At 42.7% G+C, this 16,807-nt stretch overlaps 2 protein-coding genes across 5 annotated transcripts in view; one reads left to right on the top strand and one right to left on the bottom strand.

Annotated features, from left to right (window-relative positions):
• The window catches only part of WRN (WRN RecQ like helicase), a gene marked incomplete in the record, with an annotated part of 240,253 nt that overhangs the window by 21,683 nt on the left and 201,763 nt on the right, over positions 1–16,807 (top strand).
• Positions 1–16,807, bottom strand: part of PURG (purine rich element binding protein G) — an 80,843-nt gene that overhangs the window by 51,871 nt on the left and 12,165 nt on the right. For all 4 annotated transcript variants that reach the window (XM_056569418.1, XM_056569421.1, XM_056569413.1 and 1 more), the window contains one exon: positions 2,033–2,118. The gene's annotated coding sequence lies outside the window, so the exon portion shown is untranslated. The remainder of the gene's footprint in view (positions 1–2,032; positions 2,119–16,807) is intronic.

Here is a 16,807-nt window from a genome sequence, read left to right as displayed (position 1 = left end):
CTGCTGGAAACTCCCGCGGTCTCTACTGCAGCACTCTGTCATCTTCTGCACGGAGCGAACTTCGCTCTGTGAGTGATGACGGGCGAAACAGGGGCTGGAGTATCGTGATGTCACGGCCCGCCCTTTCAATACAAGTCTATGGGAGTGGGCGAGATGCTCCCAAAGACTTGCATTGAGGGGGCGGGAAGCAACGTCATGATACTCTGGCCCCTGTATCACCTGTCATCAGGCACCGAGCGAAGTTCGCTCCGTGCAGCAAATGACACAGGAGAGATCGTGGTGGTTCCCAGCGGAGGGACCCCCTCAATCAAACATCTTATCCCCTATCCCTTGGATAGGGGATAAGATGTCTAGGGGCAGAGTACCCCTTTAACAGCTACTGAAGTGAAGAGAAACTAAGATATGAAACACTAAGAAAGATCACGATTCCCATTGAATGTTGATAACTCTTGAGTTGTGAAATCTTGATAACAGCTAAAATTGCAACTTTATAAAAGGATTTTTTTTTTTTTTAAATCCTCAATATCAAATCCCCAGTATTGGGTGCAAATTTTATGCAGAAAAAGATTTGATAATGCATAGTGTGGAAATAAAACAAACAAACTACTTGTTCAAGGGACTAAAATGGAGCCCAATCTACTTGTCCCTCATGACAATCTACTTGTCCGGGCCATCGTTCGTTTTTTCCTCCTCACAGATTGCACTTTGAAACAACACCTTTTATTTTTCCATAACATATGCTCGGAAAAAAAAATTGGTGAAATTGAAATGAAATAAAAGATGATTTGGTGGTTCTTTTTTTATGTCATTTACCTTGTGGTCAAACTGACATGTTATATTGAAACTTAGGTTGGCCTGGTTACAGCAATACCAAATTTGTATAGTTTGTCATGTTTTACTCATTTAAAAAAAATTCTAAACTTTTTAGAATGTTTTTTTAATTGCCATTTTATTTTTTGTATACCAGGCTGTATGATGGCCACTTGTTTGAGCCTTAATATGTTGTTTGTATCGGTACCATTTTGGTATTCATCTGACTTTTTCATCGCTTTTTATTTTGCGTTTTTCTGGGATATGATGTTTATGATGTTCTAAAAAAAAAAAAAAAAAAAAAAAAGAAAAAGTAATTCTGGGGTTTGGCATTTTTCTTACCTTTACGTCATTTACTGTACAGGATGTATAATGTTATATTTTAATAGTTTGGGCAATTGCGCAAGTTGCAATATCAAATATGTTTATTTTTTTATGGTTATGTTTTTTTTAATCTAGGAAAAGGGGGTGATTTGAACTTTTAATATGGAAGGGGTTAATGTGTCTCTTTTAAACTTTTATTAAACATTTTTATTTTAACACTATTAGTCCCTTAGGGGACTTTTAGGAGGAATCATTAGATTCCTCATACAGATCAATGCAGTTCTATTGAACTACATGGATCTGTGGCCTCTGCACTCCATTGATAAAGCCTGGTTCAGCCAGGCTCTATCAATGACAGAGCCATGGTCCCTAAGGAAGCAAAGGTAAGCCCTCCGGCTACCTCTACAGTAGATCGCCCTAAAGCAATCGCCCCCTCCGCCCGCGATCGTGCTGCGGGGTTGGGTTTGGGGGTGGGAGGCGATCCACCCCACTAGACCATCAGGGGGAATTTACATGTCCCTTTAGACGCAGCTGTCAGCTTTGAGAGCGGAAATCTAAAGGGTTAATAACCAGCCTGTAGGTTATTAGCGGCAGCCCCCAGCTACTGAAATTAACTGGGGGCTGCTGGGTATGGAGCGGGCTCGAGTCAGAAGCCCGCTCCATACACCCTGAGTGCCGCTGGGATGTCTGTCCAGCCCTACTTGCCCAAAGCAGGGCTAAATGTCATAGAAATTCACCTGCCCGGAACTGCATGTCTCGGGTGTCGGGCAAAAGGATTTCCACATCCCTGGTATAGCCATTTGTGACCATATCCTAAAACAAGGGTAAACAGGATTGACAGCAGCAACAGCAGCATCGTGTGAAAGACCCAAACAGTAGAAGTGGATCGGTGACCCACCTGTGCTCAAGCAGACTGATCATCAAGCTCAGGGTTTTACTGCGCCAACTCAGAACTGCACCAACTCAGAACTGCAACTTCTGCTCCTGTTGATGAAAATAAATAACAGACTATAGATGTATGCAATACATAAGCAACAATGTGATACAAGGACAAGTATGGAATTTTAAGCACATTTCTTCTCTTTTTTTTTTTTTTTTTTTTTTAAATTCCACACCAAAACCTGCAGCTGAAACACCCAACAAATCAGCACGATTTGGTGCAGATTTTTAAGACAAAATGCATCAGATTCCCCACTGTGGAAAATCTACAGCATTTGCGGTTCATGTGACTGTACCCTTATGGAGGAGATTCATGAATTTCTTCAAAACCGCCTCCAGAAATTTTAAGTAGATTGGTGCTTTCATGTTCTATTGGGACATATTGAATGATGACCTATCAACAGTATAGGCCATGAAAAGAATGGGAGTTGAGCTGCAGTTACCCGATGCCACCACTCACTGTATAGGCCTGTCCTGAAAACACCTTTAAAGGGGTTCTCCGATGCTTAGACATCTTATCCCCTATCCAAAGGACATGCGGCACCCCGTGTGACGTCACGCCTCCGCCCCCGTGTGACCTCATGCTCCGCCCCTCAATGCAAGTCTATGGGAGGGGGCGTGACAGCTATCACGCCCCCTCCCTTAGGCTTGCATTGAGGGGTGGAGCGTGACGTCACACGCCGTCGGCCCTGTGATCGACAGTAATCAGACCCGGATAGGGGATAAGATGTCTAAGCACCGGAGTACCCCTTTAAGGGTAAGTTCACACGGGTGGATTACCTGCGGAATTTCCGCTGCATATTTGCTATCATTGCTACCATTGACTTCAAGGGGGCCAACGAAAAATCTGCAAATCTGCGGATTTTCAGCCGACCCATTAAAGTAATGGCTGCAAAATCTGCTGCGGATTCTACACCTTAGGCTATGATCACACAGCGGAATTCCGCAGGAATTTTCTGCTCGTAAATTCTGCTTCAGCAGAGTCCTGTTGATTTCAAGGGGCTTCTGCTGCATTGTGCTCACAGCGGAATTTCAGTGGCTGTTTCTACCGCAGAAATCCTGATTCTGGAGTCAGTAGAAACATGTCTATACTTTCAGCAAATTCTTTTTGGCATTGCATTGCTGTCTATGAGACGGCAAATTTCCGAGGGGTCCTATCCCATGTGGGAACATTTAAATGTGCAGGATGTTTACCTGTGTTTTCCGGGCAGACATTCCTCAAATTTTGGCCTTATGAACATGGCCTGACAGTGCAGAAAAAATAAATCCACATGCCATCTTGGCTGCAGCCGTTTCTATCGTCTGATACATAATAAACATTTATTCATAGTTATTTTAAGTAAAAATCACAAAATATTTTGTTGTATCTTTTTCCAAGTACAGAGAAACATATGTTAGAATTTATCTTATTCAAAATGCATGTTACATGTAAACTACTGCAATCCTTAGTTTTAGCTTTGTAAACTTGACTTTCCAAGCATACGGTATATTTTCATGAGCACAAATACCAAGGATTAACAGGTTAGAATAGGCTTTTGTTTCCCCTACACCCACAGGCTGCTGCATCCCAGAAGCAATAAACAGCATAGAGACATTGTACTGTCTGAAAGTCATTGCAGCCACTTCACAACATGCAACACTACCACACTGAGCTTCATAAAGCAAGCAAAACCCTTACATTGTACCCTATCTATAAAGTCATTGGTCTTTCAGTTAACGTAAAATTACATTTCTGCCTAGAAGCAGGTTTAGTGATTCATGGATGTTGTCAAAAAGAACAGCACTGAAGGAAAGGCTGAGTACAGAAAGGAGGGCATGTTCTACTCTACTTTTTGGCACACATTTATAAAACATCTTCAGAATTTTAAGAAACCCAGGAATGAATATCTGATAGCGCTCTTCATAATACAAGTTATTTTTCCATAGCAACAAATTCTGAATGAAAACAGATCTAAATTGGAGTTTAATTTTTAACATGGCTTAGGGCGAGTTTACACTTCCTGAATATGTTGAGGATTTTATTTTGTGTTCAACAACTTATTTAGCACAGTTTGCAGGAATCTATGACCTGCAAGTGGTATTGTACTTAGGGAATACGCAGCCACTTAGGAACATCAATAGGGTATACGCGGATACCTCATGATACTACCAGAGAAAAGTAAAAGCTGTGTGCCAAGCAGCAACGAAGACTCTGCGATCACAGGACTCCACTGCCTCAGAATTTGAAACTGAAGACATGGTGGCTAGCCAGAAGCTCCTAAAAAGAGGAATATTGGAAAGATTATGGGAAAACAACCCAAGCGGCAATGGAGTGAACAATTTATTTGTTGTACCAACACTAATAATGCCATCAAACATGGATAAACAGTCATGAATAAAACGCCCAAAAACAGAGACAAGGTACTAGAACAGCAGTTCCTAACCTGGGGTATGTGTACTTCAAGGGGGTAATCAGCAGTTCTGGGGGCGTGTGTAAAAAAAACACTGTAACGATGGACACTGGTTCAGTGTGGCCAGAAGCAATAAAGGGGCACTCCAGCACTAAGACATCTTATCCCCTATCCAAAGGATAGGGGATAAGATGCCTGATTGTGGGGGTCCCGCCGCTGGGTACCTCCGTGATCTTTCACGCAGCACCCCGTTACAATCAGTCCCTGAAGCATGTTCGCTCCGGGTGTGATTATTTGTGATCACGGGGCCGGACCATTGTGATGTCAAGGCCCCGGGTGACGTCACGCTTTGCCCCCTCAATGCAAGTCTATGGGAGGGGGCATGGCGTGATGTCACTTGGGGCGTGTGCATGACGTCACGACCCTCGCTAACTACACCCAGCATTCAGAACAAAATGTTCCGGATGCTGGGGCAGTGGAGTGCAAAAAATGTCCTAACCAATTTTTTGTGTTTCTTCTTGTTTCAGATCCTTGTATGCAAAGGATTACGGCTGATTCAGAGGATGACTGCAGATGAACTGGATTTTTCTTTTAATAAAATAGATAATGAGGGCTGTGGGGGAGAGTTGTTTAAAATAAAATTTTCCCAGTGTGTCGTGCTTTTTTTTTTTAAATTGAATTTTCAGGCTTGGTAGCATAAAAAATGGCGCTCCTGGGCCTAGGCGGTAACAGGCTGGCGCTATTTTGGCTGGGGAGGGCCAGTAACAATGGTCCTCGCCCACCCTGGTAACCTTAGGCTGTTGCTACTTGGTTGGTATCTGGCTGTGAATAAAAATACGGGGACCCCTATGCGTTCATTTTTATTTATGAAAAAAAAAAAAACGCATAGGGTTCCCCGTATTTTTATTCACAGTCAGATACCAACCAAGTAGCAACAGCCTGACGTTACCAGGGTGGGTGAGGACCATTGTTACTGGCCCTCACCAGCCTAAATAATGCCAGCCTGTTACCAACTAGGCCAAGGAGCGCCATTCTTGACGCTCCGGGCCTGTTGGTAACGGCTCCTCCCGGCATCCCTGTGGCGATGGGTACCGGGGTTAACTGGGGGTTAGTGCTAGCTGTTTTGGGGGCTGACGCTAAGCCCCGGCTTAGTAATGTATTCCATCAATAAGACTGCTTCCACTACTAAGCCTGATTACATTCTAAAAAAAAAAAAAACACAACGGAAAATTTTTATTGTAAAAACACTCCCCCACGTTTTATTAAAAGGAAAAAAATCCAGTTCATGCGCAGTAATCCTCCGAATCCACCGTAATCCTCTGCAAAAAAAATTAATAAAAGCCCCCTGCAAAAACACCAACGTTAAAACCCACATGGCCTTTTTCTTGGTGTTTTTTCCCTCCCATAGACTTCTATGGGAGGAAAACGCCAAGATTTTCCCGCAAAAAAAGCCATACATTAGGACTTTTTTTTAAAACAAGCCTCTGAGCCCAAAAGAGCTGAAAAACGCCCAAAGGATTAAAAAAAAACGCCAAAATGAAAAATGCCAAGTGGATCTGGCATTTTGCAGTTCACTACTGACTTGCAGCTAACATCTGGCCGTGGTTTTTTTTTTTTCACAGAAAAAAACGCTGTGCATTTTTATCTGCATTTTTGCATGAAAAAACCTCGGTGGAATTCTAGCCTAATGCTTAATATCAGACTGCAGGTGAGGGTACAGCCAGGGCCATTGTGAACAGCTGAGGACAGACCATAGGGTGTTAATCATATATACCCTACCTGATTCAGTTGGGCTCATTAAAATTAATGGTGAACAGCACTGATCTACCAGGGATACAGCAGCGGGCAGTTTTGGAATTTTCCCTCTGGATATTGCTGTCAGATGCACATATCATGGTGTGCATGCACCTTTAAATCCAGTATTACTCCAGAGCTCTACTCACTATTCTGCTGGTGCGGTAACACTGTGTAAATAAGTGAGGAGAGGAGTGATTTTCCCACAGGAGCCAATCACAGCTCAGCTAACATGCTGAGTGAAAGCTGAGCTGTGATTGGTTGCTGTAGGAATATCTCCCTTTTTTCACTCACACAGTTTGATAAATGTGGGCCATAAATTTGAAACAACAGTAACTTTATTAATTACAAATATGTTGCCGTTGCCGACATTGGGGGGGGGTGTTTGAACAAATTTTGAAAACTGCTTAGTTAATTTCAGAGAGGGAGCCACTTAACAGCAATAGGGTAGATTAGCACACAGCTGGTGGTAGCCCCAGTGAAGGCTGTCGAGCTCAAAAGGACACTAATAATAATAATATCTGACTAAAGTTTTGTTTGGAGACCATCTAGCCGATTTTAAGATGGTTGACAGGAGAACCCCTCTAGTAGCAGTCTTGGATGCTACTGCTTCTCTTAAGGAATGGCTGTGACACATTGCTCCCAATATCTATCCTTACGAAGAGGAGGTCTGGAAGTGATAAGGAGATTTTGGATGTCTCCAATGAGGAGTGGAGGTGTTTAGGTAGGATAGTAGGGTATTTACTAGGCATAGTGACTGGTCATCAGTATCTTTGATCAAGTCTAGCTCTATTGGAGTTTCCTTAAGGATATGGGATAAGATGTCTAGGGGCAAAGTAACCCTTTAAGTGAAAACCTTGTGGTGTCCTTTGACAGCCAAGGTTCATATATATGAAAAAAAAAGTATGGATGTCCTGGCCGTTATGTCCAAGGCTAGGAGACATGCAAGTTAAACTCCTGTTTCAAATGGAAATAGCCCCCAATGAGAAGCTCAAATACTTTAAAAGTAGGTCTACATTCCAAGTCGAGGAATATTTGGAAATAGAAGAGCGAAATGTCGCAGCTTGCTTTACAAATAATTAGGGATCACCAAATTTAACGCTGAACTCACCAATTTTATGGTTTTGGATGCCATACCATTGTTATAGGACAGGTTCAAGGGACAGTTCTGTTTCATTTAGGTGTCACAATTCTGGTCCCACGATCGAGCCCCAGTCTAGAAACTCAGAAATAATGGCTTTATATCTATTTCAAGTCCTAGGTTGTAGGTAATTGTCAGGCCCAAGGCCTGATTATTAAAATCCTATATGTGTATTATAAATTATAACTGTGTGTGAGGTATTATCCAAGACATGGGTGAGAGGTCATTCAGACTGTGGGTTTGTGTATTGCATTTTATTGGGGGTCTGGCTGTTTGTTTGTATCTCCTTTGAAGTCATGCACACTGGTCCCATCATATAATCAAACAGATAAAGGGGTCAGGAAGAGAGATGGGATCAGAGGGGAGGGGGGGAATGGAGTTTCCCTCCAAAGAAGCAGAGATAATATTTAAACAATGCTAGACTCAGGGTGTTGAATGCTGTGCAACAAGCTGACAAGACCATCCTAAGAACAGCTGGAACTCACTCTCATGGACTGCTATATCATCATGCTGTAAGAACTTCATCTTTTGTTTTGTGAACTTGCCTTGCTAAACTCTTTCATATTTTTGTAACTGTATGTCATTTGTTTCTGTATTTTTATATAGTCAGCACTGTGATACCTTTTATCAGATTAAATGTTTAATTATTCAGCTCTGGTCTTTGATCTCTAAATATATGAGCTCACCTTTCTGAAGGCAGCTCTGGTGGAAACACGTTTATCTAAGGGTTAATTTGGTGACTTGCTGATACCCAGAGGTCTGGTGGCCTTAACCCTTGCACCATCACACTCTCTCTAATGTCTTGGCTGGACCGATAGGGTGTGATCGTGACAGTAATTATAAAATTTTTAATGCGGGGCAATGAGAACAATCTGGGCCGGGAGCCACATTGATTGAGGAAGGTCCCTATACCTTTGGAAGCAGTCTGCTGTAAGATCCAGGGGGAATTTCAGGCCCCTGATCATTGATTGTATCAACGGGCCATAACATGTATATGAGGACCAACACCTCCACTTTCAGAATGATCTTGTGTAATATCTGCAACCATAAGGGCGCAGGAGGAACCACATAAAAGGAAGGGAAGATAATTTGCTCTTTAAGCTCCTTAAGTCCATGTCCTTGCAACAAATATCCATCTTAGCAAACAGATGGTGGTTTAGAGTTACAGTGGCTAAGTGCATTTTGTCCCTGCTGTATGGAAGTTTTTTCCTTTATGAATTTCTTTTGTCTTACCACAGTGCTCTCTGCTGACACCTCTGTCCATGTCAGGAACTGTCCAGAGCAGGACAGGTTTGCTATGGGGATTTGCTCCTGCTGTGGACAGTTCCTGACATGGACAGAGATGTCAGCAGAGAGAACTGTAGTAAGGCTGTGTTCACACCATGTGAATACATGGAATACAGTTCCCATATACAAACAAAACCCGTATGGAGCCGTATTGATAACCGTATGCCAAATTATGCATCCGGTTGTGTCCATTTTGCATCTTGTACGGTTTTGTCTGTTTTTTTCCCATACCCAAAACTGTAGTCTTCCAAGGTTTTTGGTCCGGGTGAAAAACCGTATGGAAACCATATACTTTTTTTTTTTTTTTTTTAACATGGGGGCCAATGGGGACTGTACAGAACTGTATGTGCGTACGGTTCCATTCGGTTTTCACCATACGGTTTTTGACTTTGCACAGTTTTCTTGGAATTTCAATCAATGGAGTGACAAGTTAAGAACATATAAGTTTTTTTTCTTATAAAAACGGATGCAACTGGACACCATTTTTCAAACCATATACGGTTTTGAATCATATACGGGTTAAAATTTGTACACACGTTTTGATACAGTTCAGTCCGGTTTTGAGGAATCAATTTTTCATCAAAAAACTTGATATGGGAACTGTATTGCAAAAACGTGGTGCCTAAGACAGAAAATAATTTAAAAAAGAAAACTTCTTTGGAACATACAGCAGCTGATTAGAAGCAGTTTACATATCTGTTTATTTTTCTGGCACCAGTCGATTTATAATAAAAATAGTTTTCTACCGGAGTACCCCTTTAAGGACACAGTGGCGGTGGTTGGGAGGACCCCCGGACAGGCAGGGGGAGAGAAGCGGGTGGCGGTGGCGGTCTCTGGCCCAGCAAAAGCCACTGCAGTTCATTGATTTAAAGCACCAGCTTTAAATCAATGATCTGCAGCGACTTCTTCGGGGCCGGGGAGGGAGAAATAGCCGATAACTTATACCGGAATATCGGTATAAGTTTTCCGCTATCGGCCTGAAAGGCCACAGATTATCAGTATCAGCCCTAAAAAATTAAATAAAAAAATCGATATTGGTCGATCCCTAAATGATACCCTACTTACATAGGTTTCATTTTGTATTACTTCTGGAAAAAAAATCATAACTACATGAGGGAAAATTTATACGTTTAGGGTGCGTTCACACGGAGTAATTCAAGAAGAATTTACTCGAGTAATTCCTCTTGAATTCTCCTCTCCAAATTAATGCACATCTCCTCTGCCCACTGACTTTAATGTTTTTTCCGCTGTCCTGTTCACACTGCAGAAATTCTGCTAGCGGAATTCTGACGCTGAATTCCTTTCCGCTTGAAGAAAGAACATGTTCATTCTTCAAGCGGAATCCGCTAGCAGAAATCAATTGAAGTCAATGGTAAAAAAAAATTCCGCCCTACATCGTATTCGCGTGCAATTCGTGGGCAATTTGCGCGGAATTCGCGCGCAATTTGCGCGGAAATGGCTGAAAAAACCTTCATTTCTTTCTCCCCCATGTCCGCACGCAATTCCGAGCAAATTTCCCGCGAAAAATTATTTTTTTTTCCATAGGGGACTATAACATGCAGTACAATGATTCAGTACACTGATAAATGCCATTGCACTGGATTTAAGGCTTGGAGCAATCAATCACCGATTGGACGCACAGGAGGCAGGTAAGGCACCCTTCTGCGTCCTAGCTGATCGGGACATTGCGATTTTACCGCAATGGTCCCGATCAGCCGGGAAGCTTTCACTTCTGACGCGGCGATTGCCACGTCTAAAGATTTAATGCCAGACATCTGCCTGAACTGCAATGTCCGGCATTAGCCACGGGTCCTGGCTGCTGATAGCAGCCGGGACCGTGCAGGTATGATGTGCGCTCGGCTCCTGAGCTCGCTTCATAACCCTCCTGTACTGCAGCACCGTTTAGAAATGGCGTTTTGCATCAAGGGGTTAAAAAAAATCCACCGGAGTACCCCTTTAAGGCTTGTTTTATGCGTGACCAATTATACTCTGTATTGACTGCTTTCATAAAATGTACCGCACAACGAATATATTTTTTACGTAGTGCACAGTAATTTTTACGTAGTGCACTTTACGATAAAACGGACATGCCTCTTCATTCTGGGTCAATGTTATAAAAATGATACCCATTTTTACATTCTTTTCTATCTTTCACTGCTCTTAAAGGTCAAATTTATTTTGTAAAAATTTTTTTTTTGTATTACGTTTTTTCAGGATATGACCAAAAATCTGCAACTTTAGACTTTTTTTTAACGTTTATGCTGTTCACCTCACAGTATTAACATTATATATTAATAGTTTGGACACCTCCACACGTGGGGATACCAAATAGGTTTATTTATTTAGTAGTTGTACTTTTTTTTTTTTTTTTTTTATGGGAAAAAGAGGATCATTTGATTTTTACTGAGGGAGGGGCTTATTCACTTTTATTAAAATTTTTACTTAGTCCCAAAGAGAACTTTTAATAGCAGTTTTATCTGCCATTTATTTCTCTGGTCTGCCAGAAGGCAGACCAAAGGAGAAGATTGCAAGAGCTTGCCAGGAGAAGGTAAGCCTTGCTCCCGCTGGCCATCTTAAATTATCACGCTGCAGGTGTTTCGATGAGTGCCTCTGAGCCATGTAGATACTTGAAATGTCATGATCTGTATTGATCATGGCATCTGATGGGTAAATGGTGGAGAGAGAGAATATCGGAAGCATGTGTCGTGCTGCTGGTAAATCAGGATCTTGAGGCATAGGTATAAAACACTTGTGTGTATACAATAAAAAAAAATAACGCGTTTCTGGGCATTAACTGCCCTTTCATCAGGCGTGATAACAAGTGAACAAAAGACAGGGAATATATACAGAAAATCCTGGGAACGTCATCACAGGAAGTGACATGCCGGAACATCAGGTATACGAAACTACAGGTAATATACATAAAATTCCAAGAATGAAACAACAATGTATAAAATCAATCAAAATGATAATGATAATAAAAATAAAAAAAACAGACTTATTAGATTCCATACTTATTATGCATTCGGTAAGACCCTTTGGCAATTAACGTATTAAACCAGAATATACAAAAGGATTCCCTGTTAATGAGACCTTGAAACCTGTTCAGGACATCGACTCCAATCAATCTGATAACACAAACCGTGAGGCAATCAGTTTCACCGGCAAGGGACAATGTAATATGACGGGAAACGCTGTGTTGCATAAAATTATTGTTAATATTGTGACAGTGTTTATTCATCCTTGCCCCTGGCACTGGACCATCCATCCTATATATTTATGCCACATTTGCACATTCGCAAGTAAATCACATAAGAGGAGGAGCAGTTATTATGCTCTCTCAATAATAAACATTCATCAGTGGAACAAGAAACAATGCTATTTATGCCAGAGGTAGGAATCCACCTACAGCATAGGCGTCTTTAGATTCCACATCGGAAAGTGCCGAAACAGGTAGTTTTTGTAAAAACAGCTATTAGTTTTTACTTTTAGATTCTTCAACCTGCTGGGTGCAAGATGATTGCAAAGAGTTTTGGCCCTATAATATGTTATGGTCTGTTTTGTAGGTAAGAGTTTTTAAAGAATCGGATCAGCTAAAAAGTGGACCAATGTTTATTTAAAATAATCCGCACTTTGTTAGGTGCACTGTTATATGTGGTAATGAAGTTGTATCTTCTTAATGATTTATCAATGGTAGTTTTATTTTTAGTTTTTGTATATTTTTACTGCTTTGTTTGATAAGGTCTTTTTGTTTTAATGAACTGGCCCTTTTAAAAGAAGTACTAAAAACGAGTTTGCAAAACTTTAGACTGTGTTACATAGTCACTATCTCTACTACAGTTCTTTCTAATACATTAAAGGGGTATTCCAGGCAAAAACTTTTTTTTTTATATATCAACTGGCTCCGGAAAGTTAAACAGATTTGTAAATCACTTCTATTAAAAAAATCTTAATCCTTCCAATGGTTATTAGCTTCTGAAGTTTTCTGTCTAACTGCTCAATGATGATGTCACGTCACGGGAGCTGTGCATGATGGGAGAATATCCCTTGCATGATGTTAGAATATCCCCATAGGAGCTGGACAGCTCCCAAGACGTGAGTCATCAGAAAGCAGTTAGACAGAAAACAGCAACTCAACTTCAGAAGCTAATAACTATTGGAAGGATTAAGATTTTTTTATAGAAGTAATTTACAAATCTGTTTAACTTTCCGGAGCCAGTTGATATATGAAAAAAGGGTTTTTGCCTGGAATACCCCTTTAATATTGGCCATAAGGGGTATTTTTAAGCCACTTGGGAAAGTGACAGCTGTTGTAGTGAGGAAGCTGTTAACATCCACTTTCTTAAAGTGCATCTGTCTATAAACATTTAGTCTTGTCCTTGAAAAGTTTGAGATTCAGAAAAACCAATGAAGTTCTGGACATAGTGGGGGTAAATACCAGGCCCAAATCATTCTTATTAATACGAGCAAGAAACTCCAGGGCTTCGTCTTCTGTAGCGTTCCACATGATGATAAAGTCATCAATATATCTTTTATAAAACAGGATGTGGGGATCCACGATGTGGAGAGACTCAAAAGCCACATGTAAAAATGTCCTTTACTTAGGGCGAATCGAGTCCCCATAGCACATCCCTGCACCTGTTTGAAAGTCTGGTCATTAAAGATGATATTGGCCCAGATTTATTAAACTGTGTGAGGGGAAAAAGTGGAGTTACTTTTCCACAGCAACCAATCACAGTTCAGCTTTCATTTTACCAGAGCATGTTAGCTGAGCTGTGATTGGTCACTGTGGGAAAATAACTCCACTTTTTCCCCTCACACGGTTTGATAAATATTATCTATCGTGTTGTAAAATATAAATTATGGAGCTGATAAAATATTTGGATTGTGGGTCACTGATGGCATCATCATTATCAAGAAAGTATTTTACTTCCGCTTTTTCTTCTGTGATGTTGGAGTACATTGCACTTACATCAAGAGATTTTTTTTTTTAAAGTATTTATTTAAGTTTTGCAATTTTTAATAACAAACTCCGCCAACATGACAAAATGATAGCAACATAGACAATAGCACTCCCCGAAGGTCCCAGAGACCAGCATTGAAACGCTAACAAGGAGGCAGATTACACCAGGATGAGCACCAGTGGAAGAGAAGGATGAGTCTGAGACCCGACCAGAGGAGGCCCAACACAAAAACACCCAGACATACAAGCAAGTACACTTCCCGGCAACCCCCCCCCCCCACCCCAGCCCCCTCTCGTGAAGTGCAATAGTACCCCATATCGGCCTACTGAGTCAATCTGATTGGCGGGTCAAGACATCCAACAAAAGCCAGGGCGTCCATACGATGTAAAATTTCTTAGGGCATCTACATCTCACATATAGAGGCTTGCACAATGGGACATATTTATTTACCCAAGTTAACCACCGAAACAGCAGAGGGGTGGATGTATCCTTCCATGTCATGACTAGGGCTGGGCGGTATGAGCAAAAACGTGTATCACGGTATTTTTTTTTAAGTGATGGCGGTTTCACGGTATTTAACGGTATTACCCCCCGATGTGACCTGGGCGCAGCTTCTCTCCCAACACCCCCCCTCACAATTAATTATCAGCTGCGCTGTCCCCACATCATGTCACCCGCGTGCGCTCCTCTGCTCATCCTCCTATGAGTTGTGGGCCGCCAGCGCTAGAAATCTGTACTACAAATAACGTTTCCCGGGCTGCAAAAATAGACTAACTAACCTGCCTACGTTCCCCCGTTGCTCTGCTACCGTCTTCACTGTCCTGCGCTGTGGTCCTTTTGCAGTTACCTTGGGACGTGAAAGTGACAGAGCCAGCCTATCATCGGCCGGGGCGGGACATCACTGCGGCCGGTGATAGGCTGAGCGTGCTGTAATGTATGCTCCTTACATGACAGTGGGCTCAGCCTATCAGCGGCCGAGGCGGGACATCGCTGCGGTCGGTGATAGGCTAATGGCTCTGACGTTCCCATCCCCAGGACCGCAGCGGAGGGACCATGAAGAGGGACCACGTCGGAAGGTAAGTTAAAGTTTGTTTTGTTTATTTTTGCAGCGTTATTTGTAGTACAGATTTCTAGTGCCAGCAGCCCACAAATCGTATGAGGATGAGCAGAGGAGCGCACGCGGGTGACATGATGTGGGAACAGATTATCTGCGCTGATAATTCAGGGGGGGGGGGGGGGGGGGTAAGCAGAATAGCGCTCGCGGGTCAAATATGATTAGTTCCCCGATGTGGGGACAGGGCGCTGTGGCTGATAATTCACTCATTCGAGGGGGGGAGGGGCCCGACCGGTATTGCGGTATGGGCAAAATTCATATCATGAGGGGGAAAAAAACGGTATTCGGTATGAACTGGTATACCGCCCAGCCCTAGTCATGAATACCCCATTCCGGGCACAAAATAGCAGGAAACGAATGAGCAAACATCTATGTGCACTAGAGATCAAGTAATTAATAACCCCCTACAGGCAAGCCACAGGGTTGAGTATAAAAAGGAAGTCTTAATGATCAGCCAGAAACCCCATCAGTTCGCTCCAGAAGACAGCAATGACGGAACACTCCCAGAATGCATGCAAGAAGGTACCGACCTCCGAAGAGCATCTAAAGCACAGGTCAGAATGAGAAAGTCCAATACGCTTAAGCTTAGAAGAGGTGTAATACAAACTCAAGACATATCTAGATTGGATCAGCATTTCTCTACCGCTAACCACAGAGGAATAGTAAGAACACCTTCAACCTCCTTCCACTGACACTCGGACAAACCCGGGATATCAACCACCCGTAGGAAAGGCTAGGGAGAAAGGGCTAGGCTCCAGTAACTGGAGAAGGGCATAGGACTGAGTAAGAGGTTTAGATAGATCCGTGGTTCCCAGGAGAAGCTCCATCTCAGAAAACTCAGGAGTAAACGCCAGGGAGCCAAACTGCGCCTGAACCGCATGCCGGAGCTGAAAATACCTAAACCAGGCACTTCCAGGGATGCCATAAAGTTCCCTTGTGTCCAAAAAGGATAGGAAAACCTGATCCTCCTGGAACATGTGGATCACAAATTTGACACTGTGAGAACCCTAAAAACTGGCCTCCTGTAACCCATGTAGGTGAGGTAGATGTACATTCCCCAAAAGGGTGCCCTAGAAGATACCAGAGGCTGTGGAAATTTAGTCGACACCACGGACCACACTTTAGCTATAGTTAACAGAGGAGTGGGAAAGGAAGAACTAGAGTGATACCTGTAGAGTGTATTAGTCCGAGTTTCATAGGACCCCATAAGCGCACCAGCCAGGGCAGTCGCCGAGTTCGACAAATCCAGATCGATCCACCACGCTGCATAAACTAGTTGGGAGGCAAGAAAATAGTTATACACATCAGGGACAACTAAGCCACCATGCCGCTTGGGAGCCTGGAGAAGGGCCCGACCGAGTCTGGGAGGTTTTCCCTGCCAACAGAAGGATCCCAGAGCACCACAAAGCATATTAAAATATTTCCTGGAGGGAATGATTGGGGCTAAGTGAAAAAGATAAAGGAATTTAGGGAGGTAAATCATTTTAAATGTATTGATCCTGCCAGCTAGGGAGAGAGGGAGTGCGGACCAGGCAGTCAGTCACTCCACAGTGGAGCGCAAAAGAAGCTCCAGGTTCAGAGGGATATAGTCTAACAGGGACAGAGTTACCTCCACTCATAAGTATCAGAAGGGAGGAACCACCTGCACCCCAGTCGGAAGAGAGGGACCCCAGATGAAAGTGCCATTATGGAGGATTTAGCCCAGTTAAACTGCAAGCCCGAGATTGCACCAAATCGATCAAGTAAGTCCATAAGGGACATTAGAGAACCCTCAGCATATGCCAGAGTATCATCTGCATAAAGAGAAACCTTCTCTACAATATACCGCAGATATCCAGGTCTCTACGAATGGCTGCTGCTAAAGGTTCTATCGCCAGCGCAAATAGGAAGAGAGCGGGCACCCCTGCCTCGTCCCACGACTCAGAGGAAAAAGAGCAGAAACATTTAAGTTAGTGCAGATACGGGCCCTAGGATTTTCATATAGCAGGCAAACCCAAGCACAGAATCGGGGACCCAAACGTACCCAGCACCTCCCAAAGATAGG

The sequence above is a fragment of the Hyla sarda genome, chromosome 1 (genome assembly GCF_029499605.1).
Source record: "Hyla sarda isolate aHylSar1 chromosome 1, aHylSar1.hap1, whole genome shotgun sequence".
Taxonomy (NCBI): Eukaryota; Metazoa; Chordata; class Amphibia; order Anura; family Hylidae; genus Hyla; species Hyla sarda.
This window is presented reverse-complemented; position numbering and strand designations above follow the sequence as displayed.